Source organism: Felis catus, chromosome B1, assembly GCF_018350175.1.
Source record: "Felis catus isolate Fca126 chromosome B1, F.catus_Fca126_mat1.0, whole genome shotgun sequence".
Lineage (NCBI taxonomy): Eukaryota > Metazoa > Chordata > Mammalia > Carnivora > Felidae > Felis > Felis catus.
Genome location: NC_058371.1, coordinates 194,476,372 through 194,485,259, shown reverse-complemented (window position 1 = coordinate 194,485,259; position 8,888 = coordinate 194,476,372). Strand labels below are relative to the sequence as shown.

At 38.8% G+C, this 8,888-nt stretch overlaps 1 non-coding gene across 1 annotated transcript; it reads left to right on the top strand.

Moving 5' to 3' along the window:
• The first annotated feature begins 7,358 nt into the window (after positions 1-7,358).
• LOC111560284 lies at positions 7,359-7,465 on the top strand. The gene has a single exon (XR_002742042.1). It is a non-coding gene; the product is annotated as a U6 spliceosomal RNA (small nuclear RNA).
• The last annotated feature ends 1,423 nt before the right edge of the window (positions 7,466-8,888 follow it).

The following is an 8,888-nucleotide window of genomic DNA, read 5'->3' as shown; positions in this document are numbered from 1 at the left end:
GATAGCTACAAGGAATCCCTAAAGGAGCCTTGTTCATTCAACAAGAATTTAATAAGTGCCTACCGTGTGTCAGACACTCATCTAGGACTTAATGAACAAAAGACATAATTCCTGCCCCGCCCTAGAATGGAAAGGATGGGTTCTCAGTGTTCCAATTGTTAACTGTGTACCATAAGATTTGCTTTATGAGTTAGTGGTCCATTGTAAGAATTCTTATAATGTTTGTTTTTATTAATTTATTTTGAGAGACAGAGATAGAGAGAGTGAGCAGAGGAGGGGCAGAGAGAAAGGGGGACAGAATCCCAAGCAGGCTCTGCACCATCAGCACAGAGCTTGATGCAGGGCTTGAACCCATGAACCATGAGATCATGACCTGAGCCAAAATCAAGAGTTGGGCACTTAACCGAATGAGCTACCAAGAGCCACTAAGATTTCTTTTAAAGAAGGAGTTTTGATAAAAATGAGCTGACGCTATTTAAAAATAGCAAGTCCACTCAAACTCTTTAAGGCTGAAAAAGTTGTGTCTCAAAAAGAGAAATCAGACTGTCCAAGGTTGCATCTAGCTATTGGCAGGGCCAGGACCAGAATGCAATGCTGCTGATTCCCAAATGCTTACTTTTCCCACTGTCCCACATTCTTCTCTCTCTTCCCTTGGCAGACTGGCCTAGTGGAAGGTCACAGATTTGGAGTGAGAAGTTTCACATCTGCCTTACAGAGAATTAATTCCATTTTCCTGGCATTTGGTTTCCTCATTCATAAGATGAGGATACATGTGGTTTGGAGAACCAAATCAGCTAAAGTATTCTGTACACAATCTACATATAAACTGAAAATACCATACAGATGTTAACAATTGTGATCTAAGACCCTAAGTCTTTTCACTGATACTCCTCAAAGCAAAATAGTTGAAGGATGGAGTAGGAAAATAAGGTGTGCCAGTTGGTCAAATTGTTACAGTGGAAGCAAAAATATATATATATATCTGGGTTGCAAGCTGGCCTTACTGCTTCTTATGTTATGACAATTGAGAGAAGCCCTATATGTAGAGGCAGAGGCTTGAGCTCTAGAAAGTCAGACACACCCTAGAGTGGTGTCATAATTTGAGCTATACAACTAAGATGAAACAACACAACCTATTTCATTATGCTGCTCTTTGAGATGGTGCTTTTTATTATTATCATTATTTAAATTTTAGTTAGCAAAAAGAGTAATATTGATTTCAGAAGTAGAATTCAGTGACTCATCATTTACATACAACACCCAGTGATCATCACAAGGGCAATCCTTAGTACCCACCACCCATCTAGCCTATCTCCCACTCACTTCCCTCCATCAACCCTCAGTTTGTTCTCTATTATTAAGAGTCTTTTGTGGTTTGTCACCCTTTCTTCTCTTTCACTCCCCTTCCCATATGTTCTTTATTTTGTTTCTTAAATTCCACATATGAGTTGAATAATATATTTGTCTTTCTCTGATTGACTTATTTCGCTTAGCATAATACATTCTAGCTCCATCCATGTCACTGCAAATGGTAAGATATTATCCTTTCATCAGTTGATGGACATCTGGGCTTTCTCCATAGTTTGGCATTGTCGATAATGTTGTTATAAACATTGGGGTGCAGGTACCCCCCTTTTAATCTGTATCTTGGCATCTTTTGGGTAAATACCTAGTAATGCAATTTCTGGATCAACTTTTATTATTTGGGGAACTTCCATACTGTTCTCCAGAGTGGCCATACTAGTTTGCACTCCCACCAGCAGTACAAGAGGGTTCCCTTTCTCCATATCCTCACCAACACCTGTTGTTTCTTGTGTAGTGAATTTTAGCCATCTGACAGGTGTGAGATGAAATCTCATCATGGTTTTGATTTATATTTCCCTGATGATGAGTGATGTTGAACATCTTTTCATGTGTCTATTAGCCATCTGAATGTCTTCTTTGGAAAAATGTCTATTCATGTCTTCTTCCCATTTCTTAACTGGGTTGTTTGTTTTTTGGGTGTTGAGTTTGATGAGTCCTTTATAGATTTCAGATACTAACCCTTTTTCAGACATGTCATTTGAAAATATATTCTCCCATTCCATATGCTGCTATTTAGTTTTGTTGATTGTTTCCTTCACTGTGCAGAAGCTTTTTATCTTGATGAAGTCTCAGTAGTTTACGTTTGCTTTTGTTTCCCTTGCCTTCAGTGACATGTCTAGTAAAAAGTTGCTGAAGCCAAGGTCAAAGACGTTGCTGCCTGTGTTCTACTCTAGGATTTTGATGGTTTCCTGTCTCACAGTTAGGTCTTTCTTCCATTTTGAATTTATTTTTTGTATAGTGTTAGTGGTCTAGTTTCATTCTTCTGCATGTCACCGTCCAGTTTTCCCAGCACCACTTGCTGAAGAGACTGTATTTATTCCATTGGATATTCTTTCCTGCTTTGTCAAAGATGGGTTGACTATATAGTTGTGGGTCCATTTCTGGATCTTCTTAACTGTTCCATTGACCTAATGTGTCTGTTTTTGTGCCAGTACCATACTGTCTTAATGACTATAGCTTTGTAATATAGCTTGAAGTCTGGAATCATGATGCTTCCAGTTTTGTTTTGTTTTTTCTTTTTCAGGATTGCTTTGGTTATTTGGGGTCTTTTGTGGTTCCATGCAAATTTTAGGATGTTTGTTCTAGCTCTGTGAAGAATGGTGGTGGTATTTTGATAGGAATTGCATTAAATGTGTAGATTGCTTTGGGTAGTATAGATACTGATATGGTACTTCTAAAGCATTTATTACAGTGTCTAGGACATAGTATATGCTTAATAATGATTAGCTATTATTCTTAACTCTAAAATATTGAAAATAAATCCCACCTCATTGGGTACTCATTAGTATTAAATGAACTAAGGTTAAATTGCATATCCATTAAGTGACTAATGCATGTAAGATATAGAAAATATGTGCTTTCCCTTTCTCTTCCTTTCTCCTGATATGTGAAACCAGATGCAACAATTATAATGACTGGAAAATTGTAAGGGGCATGTCACAAACCCATTTCTCTAAGTCAGTGGCTATAAAATTTTAGTGCATACCATAATCTTCTTGAGATTTATTAAGGAAAGAAAAAGCATCTTTGGTCTCACCTCCTATGGAAAGAGAGCCCAGAAACCTTATTTTTAACAAATTAGTCCAATACAAATAACACAAATGATGAGTTAAGACTTCCTGAGTAGTCTAAGCCCTTGTAATTCAAAAGAGTAGTCCTGTTCCTAACTTGCTGAATCTGCATCAAATTTTAACAAGACCCCCAAGTGATTCCTGTACATGTCATAGTTGAGACATGTTGGTCAAAGCTTTGTCTCTGGGCCGTTAGGTCATCTTTGTCTCTGGGCCGTTAGGTAATGATCACCTGAATTTCCTTACTTCTCTAAGGAAATCTCTTCATTACATTTTATCATAAATGTCAATTTGATGAAAGACTTGTATAAAAATGGGCATATTAAGACATTTCAACATTTCTGCTGAGTTACTATCAGATTTTGTCCATTATTTTGCCCAACATCTTTCATTTAAAGGACTACATGATAAGTTAATTTTACAAGGAAAATGTAATTTCTAAAATCTCTCTCCTGATGATATTTTTTTAATTTTAAAAATGGGAGTGACAAATGATTAAGATTTTTTTCATTGGCTGCTACCTCAAAATTAAATTTTATATTCATTGACCCTAATTCTATTAGCCTAACTTTGGAGTATGTTAACCATTCTTTCCATTACCATAGTTCAGCTTTTCTAGTGCTCTCTCTTTTTTTTAACATTTATTTATTTTTGAGAGACAGAGTGTGAGCAGGGGAGGGACAGAGAGAGAAAGAGAGAGAGAGAGACAGAATTGGAAACAGTTCCAGGTTCTGAGCTGTGAACACAGAGTTCAATGCAGGGCTCGAACCCACGAACCATGAGATCATGACTTGAGCCAAAGTAAGATGCTTAACCGACTGAGCCACACAGGCACCCTCCTAGTGGTCTTTAATATTTGTTTTAAACATGGGTATAATTCATGTACTATAAAGTATACAGGCTGATGCATGTTTGCATTTTTACACACCCTTATAACCACCGGCAAGAACAAGATATCAATTATTTTCATGCTCCCATAAGATTGTGCCCCTTCCCAATCAATAGCTCCCAACCCCAACTCCATCATATGACTTTTGTTACATTGATTAGCTTTGGTCATTCTTGAACTTCCTATAAATAGGATCATAAAGTGCACAATCCTCTGTGTCTGGGTGTCTTGTTTAATATAATGTCTTTGAAGTCCGTCTATGTCATTGTGTTCACCAGTAGTTTGTCTTTTGTATTGCTGTGTATCTTTCCATTGTATAAATATATCACAAATGTATTTATCTATGTTTCTGTCAATATGCATAAGAGTTGTTTCTCAAAGTAGAAAAAGCTAATATGAACATTTGTATATAATTATGTTGGTGGATATGCATATTTATTTCTACTGGGTATATATCTGGAATGAATTCTTCCTTTAGTAGTCTTCTGTGTACACAAGCAAATTCTTTCTGGATATAGGTGGGATGTACATTAGTATTGGAAGAACATTTTTAAAAATACAAGAAGGAATAAGCGTAAAAGGACAAGAGAATAAAGAAAACAATATAATAGCATTTCAAAGTTAAATAGATGCTTTAGTATAGGGGAAGAATACGGGTTAAGGAATATAAGACCCTGGAATTCTTCTACTTTAGACAAGTCACTTCTTTCTGGAGACCTGTTTATTTATCCATTCAATAGATTGGTTGATTGACTAGATGCCCTCAATAATTCTTTCCACCTAGATAATCTGGAAATTTAACAAGAATTTTTTAAGTGAATCATCCGGCAATTTGAAAAAATATAGTCCTTTCTGATTAATAACTTGTGAAGAGAAGACTTCTAGAACTTTTCCTTTAAATATTGGAATTGTTTTTCATGGCAGGCCTATTTCATGTTTCTACTCCATCTTGAATCCCTCTCTGAATGAAACATTGTTGACCTGACTGATCAGAGATTATATATTCATTGAGCCACACTTACTGGAGGATGAGGCCACTATACCCTTATAAGGCAGAAACCCACATTGCCCCATCTCTTTCTCATCTTGTCTTCTGAAAAAATATCCCTTGGGCAGAGCCTCAGTTCTAGGGCAGACTTCCTCCTTGTTAGCCTCCTTATTCCCACCCCATGTCCTTGGTTGAGTGAATATATTCAGCTTGGTGTCCATTTACATGTTCTTTCCCCTGTAGGCATGCTTTAATCCACGAGTTCCAACATGTAAATTTGGGGGAGGTAAGACACCTCACTTCCTCTTTTATTTATCAACTCTAATTCAAAATTATCAGATATCTATATATTAGTGGGTGCTAAATACTTGGCTATTAACAAAGTATTTTTCTTCCCTTTTTTTTTTTCCTTTTGTGCAGTATTCTCTTAGTAAAGAACCCAAGAAGGCAAAAGGATGAAAGGTGGTTAGTTCAGACTCCCCCAATGCTTTCAGACAGAGGATACTGAGAGATCACAGAAATCGTATACCCACAGCAGTCAAAGGTTGTGCCAAGAAAAATGAGTTGTTAAAACAAGGAGCCATGGGGAGAACCCTGGCCCTGATTGTGGCTTCCAGGGAGACACATTTCATAAACATTCAAACCACAAACCCCATAGTCACAGATCAGAAGGGTTGCTTGGCCTGGGAGGCCAATGGAAATGAAGGTGGAAGTAAATAAATAAACAGGAGCTATGGGAACCACATCTTATTTCCAGACCCACCTGCTGAAGGGCCTGACCATGTCATGGAGCACTGATCTGGGCAACCACCACAAGCCCCATGTGAGCTTCTCTCTTTATATAACACATTTATCTACCACAACCGCTTTTATTATAAGGTTTTACATGCCCACTCCACGTGTGAAAAAAAAAAAAAAAGACATTTAGAATGATTAAGCCACCCGCCCTAGCATGCACAGTTAGTATGTGGTAAAATCAACTTTCGACTTTGTCTGACTTCAAAGCCCATGACATTTTTGTCATGAGCAACTAGTTCCGTCTATCATTCTACAAATAAAGACGTCGCAGTCCAAGAAGCTTATGCGAGTTGTCAGAGTCAGGATGAGAATCTGGGACTCCTGACTCACTATTGGGTCAACTCCAGTCCTCCTGCCTTGCCTTGTTAATGCCAAAACAAGGAAGGCCCCATGAGGTTTTCAAGACATTTTCTGAAATGTCATGAAGTGATTGTTTTGTCATCTCTCTTTTAAAGACTTAGGTACTGGAGTCATATTGTCTTGATTTGAAGCCTCACTCTGTCATTTGAAGTTTGACATTAGCAGGTTACTTAGTTTTTCTGCACTTTAGTGTCCTCATTTATAAAATGGGAAAAATGCAGTGTTTTCCTAAGAGATGTTAAGACTAGGGCTGTCTGGGTGGCTCAGTTGGTGAAGAATCTGAATCTTCACTTCAGCTCAGGACATGATCTCATGGTTCATGGGTTCGAGCTCCACGTTGGGCTCTGCGCTGTCAGCACAGAGCCTGCTTGGGATTCTCTCTGTCCTTCTCTCTGCCCCTCCCCCTACTCTCTCTCTCTATCTCAAAATAAATAAATAAGCTTAAAAAAAGATGTGTTAAGACTAAATGAGACAATATGTGTAATTAGCTTACCATTGGGTTGAGCATACAATCACCATATCATAAAGAATGGCTATTATTATTGGTCTTTCATTTCTGATGCATCAGTAGGCAAGGTGGTTCCACTGAAGCATCAGAGGCTTGGGAACCAGGAGGGTGACTGTGTGTCCCACGATACTCACAGGATTACGTGGGTACACTTCTTTAGGGGCTTGGATCAAATCACTGTTTTACACTAGAGCAAAGAGCCAAAGTATGTCTCAGGCTCACACTTTTCGACAGGTTAGTTCATTACAATCTGCCAGACTGAGCTGGGCTCCAAGACTCCAGAGATGAAGGTGGCAGAGTGCTCCCTCACAGATCAGCCAGACAAAGTCCTCTCCACAAATGTGGAATCATTTATAATAATTTATAATAATTCCACTGACAGTGGAATATCATACTCTCTTGAGGAAGACATGAGACCTAATCTGTTTGGTGACATAAGCTCGTTTAGACAGCCCCAAAGGCCACAGCAAGCCTCTTTGCTTTAGCATCTGTTGAATACTCAGGTTGAAAATCCAACCTGGGACAACAGGGTATAAGAATGAAGGATAGGGAGAGGGTTACTTGTCTCTGAGCAAGGCTCTTCTCTAGGCCTTTAATCTCTCATCCATAAAATGGGTACACTTGTTAGTGTCACTAAGCATTAAAGAGGAACTATCTCTAATTCTCACTTTAGCAGCACATGTATCAAAATTAGAACAAGACAGAGAAGATTAGCATGGCCCCTATGCAAGGATGACACACGAGTTTGTGAAGCATTCCATTGTTTTTAATTGAAAAATAAAATTCATACAGAAAAAAGGAAATACATTTGGCACATAATAATAATAATAATAATAATAATCTTTAAAGTGCAAAAAAGGATGGATCCATTAGTGTTCCCTGAATTAGATCTTAATTAACTCACTCCAAAACTCTAAAAAAAAATCCCATAAGAAAACTGAAACTAAAGCATTGCTACATTGAGAAGCTAAATAGACAGCTTTAACCTCAGAGAAATGTCTGCTTCCCACCCCAACCAGAGCTACAGTGCCGCAATGGGTGCCAGGGTCCAGAGGCTGTGGTCTCAGAGAGCTGAATCCAAGACAGAATCAGCAGCTCTGGCTACAGCCACAGGGAAGAAAATAGAAATCAGTCCCAGCACTGCCAGAAAAGCACTATACTAATCACCCAAAAGAATATGTGGATTTTCAGGGATCTTGAAGGGGAAAGAAGGAAAGTTAAAGGGATTGGAATTATAGTAATTCTCCTGTGTGTGAGCTCTGGTTCAAAAGTGCCACTTCCTTATGTTGCATTATCATCCTTTTCCTGGAAGGTATGGCTTAGGGAAGCAAGCTTGTGTGTGTGTGTGTGTGTGTGTGTGTGTGTGTATACTTCCCCTGGGAAATGACAAATGGGCTAAAGTTGTAGGAACACCAAAGATTAAAAGATGTATTTGGCTATAGGAAGTAGGGATGGGATGGGAGTGAAGTGAGGAAAGACTTTACAAGAGAACCACTTTGATTTATAAACATCATCAGAACAGGGATTGGGTTGATCTAATTCATCCTTTTATCTTCAGCATCTAGCACAATGGCATGCAGCAGGTAGTCAGTGAGTATCAAGTGAAAGCACAAATTAATGAAAAGGTGAAGAAGACATTCCAGACACAGGCACACAGGATGTCGGACATCACCCTCCTCCATTCCAGAGTCTACTTAATAGAGACGAGAATCAATTACCTAAGAGAAGGTGGGATTATCTGCTATTGTATAGCAAGCATGGGCCTCAACCTTTGCATAGGTGAAGCTGCTTATTGGAAGATGTAACGGGGTCTTTTTACCTCGTATCTCACCAGTCACAGGTGGGCTTCCTCCTCAGGGAAAGGACCAGGCTGGTGGAGAGACCACAAGAGATGAGGTGAAAAGGGAGAGGCTGCCCCTCCCAAGTGCTGCAGGCACAAGAGAACAGTGACCTTTCACTTAGGGATCTCCACACAAATGTAAAGCCCTGTGGCTGTTAGACTGGTATTAAGAAAAATAGCCCCTTCTCTTTTGGGGGGATAGGAACAAGCAAGAGCATGTTGAATTAAGGGAAATTTTTAGTTCCAGTATGAGTCAAAGCAGAAAAATGGGGAGAGGAAGATAACAGTCCCTCACTATTGGCTTAAGTTGGGCAAAAGTACAGAAGAGAGGAAGACAAAACAGTCCTACA